This window comes from Aplysia californica, unplaced genomic scaffold, assembly GCF_000002075.1.
Source record: "Aplysia californica isolate F4 #8 unplaced genomic scaffold, AplCal3.0 scaffold00114, whole genome shotgun sequence".
NCBI lineage: Eukaryota > Metazoa > Mollusca > Gastropoda > Aplysiida > Aplysiidae > Aplysia > Aplysia californica.
In genome coordinates this window covers 534,478-536,564 of record NW_004797384.1, presented here as the reverse complement: position 1 = coordinate 536,564, position 2,087 = coordinate 534,478, and the positions used below count along the sequence as shown (strand labels likewise).

General features: G+C 38.4%; 1 long non-coding RNA gene across 1 annotated transcript in view; it reads right to left on the bottom strand.

Moving 5' to 3' along the window:
- Window positions 1-2,087, bottom strand: part of LOC118477498 — a 62,090-nt gene that overhangs the window by 37,728 nt on the left and 22,275 nt on the right. The gene's annotated exons all lie outside the window — the stretch shown is intronic.

Below are 2,087 nucleotides of genomic sequence, written 5' to 3'. Positions count from 1 at the left end.
ACTCACTCCAAGTCCACATTCAAATATTTTTCTGTCCGTCTGTCTGTCTGTCTGTCTGTCTGTCTTCGTTTCTTTTTTTCTCTTTTTCCCCTATATCCCCCCTTCTCGCTACTTCAATTTGAACAATTTAACCCTCTCCACTCCCTTTTGCGGTCGTCGTCATTGTCGTGGTCGTCGTTGTAGCCTTTCTCCCCCTCTTTATCAGTCCCACTATCATCATCGCTACTTTTGTTATTAAAGTCAATATTATATCCCCCCTCGCAAAAAAAAAATATAAAAAAAATTACTTGTTGTCCTAGATACATGTATTATTTAAATCTACAGGTTCTCTGTCGAGGCCACTCATAACAATAATATCGCGTCAGGCAGTTCTGAGAACTGAAACAAACCTAACATTACAACTAGGGAAAAGAAAGAGTCAGATAAATGGTCCTCAGAGCAAAGAAATATGTTTTTGTCATGTGGGTGTTTCACGCCACCGCCGACTAAAGTTTGATAATTTTGGAGGTCTGTCACGCTAAACCTCACGCTCGATTCACGTTTAATGGGATGATAAATGTCACACCAGCAAGACAAACATACTCGATACAATTTTCTACTCGAGAATCGAACTCCAGTCTTCCGTGTATGACGGAAAATCACCTAACAGCAGCGACATCACAGTTGCCTATGGGTTACTGTTGGCTATGTTTATTTTGTTTCAAGACAAAGCTCTTCGAATTCACAAGTGTTATTCAGATTTAGGAAACGACAAATCAGGAAGACAGAAACATCTTAGTTTTAGTTTTAGTAAAGAGTTTTACGGCACTTGCAACACAATAAGGTCATATAAGTGCCGAAGATTAGAGGTGTTACAAGAGAGGACAGAAACATCTATTGTTTTAAGAAGTGGGGCATACCAGAGCGTCCCCGCCCACCGCGCACACACACGTGCCTTGTGTACTATCTAAAGTGAGTCTATGGGGGCGTAAAAACGCTTATAATCAAATGTAACAGTCAAATCGTGCAAACCCGTAAAATATTTCCCCCACTCGTCACGATTTTCACGCTCTAAAAACAAAACAAAACAAAACTAAACAGAACAAAAATCAATTTAAAAAACAACAAGAAAAAACAACCAACAACTGGAGTTTGAACATCAGTGGGTTTGATACAATCACAACGACGCTGTTCCGCCCCATGTTGTAAGTAATTAATGGTGCGCTCAGAACATGGTGGGAAGACATTGTTTTTGCACACCCGCGCAGACATGGGGAGCATCCATAACAAATCAGGAACAACCAGACAAAAATAAAGGCAGAACATTAAAAGATAATAACTCTATCCATAAAAAGCATGAACGAATCACAAAAGAAAGACAATAACATTTAAAAAATAAACAAAGACAACAGAACGTCCAAAAACTGTAACTTAAGCGGGGGAAAGCAGCATTAAAATAATTACTTGCCGCCATATCAGCCCAAATGTTTGATTGGATTGCGACTTCTGATTACATTTATTGTAGTGAGCCGGCTGACACGATTTTTCCTCCCTCACTTCACACTTGGATAGAACTGAACCGACCCATCAGTTCGTTGAACTTTGAGCGTAGTCGTTTGATTCGTTGCATGTGTGGGATGTTGAACTCCTAGATTTACAACGTCAAGAAAGAAAACCTGTGGCATATTATGCAACTACAATTGCTACTGACAATCTATTTTTGCTATCAAAGTAGCTGGTTTTTTTCGTTGCTGTTTTGATTGATTGACTCGTTAATAAATAGTAAGATAATGATGCTATTATACATTGGAGCAATACCTGTTTTATTGATTGGTTGATCGATTTTCACATATTCACCGAGTAAACATTTGGATCCAACAATTGTGTTATCGATCAATTCCTTAACTAATTGATGGAACAATTGGTGATTTGACATATTAATTAGTAAATTGATTTTGAAAAGGAGAGCTGGAAACATGTTATATTACGGAAGTTGGTGGAATCCATTTTGTGCCACTCGAAACTTTTTGTTGTCCATCTTGTACAAACACACATCGTAACGTAAACAAGTAATCCTAGAACTCTTTCTCTCTCTCTCTCTCTCTCTC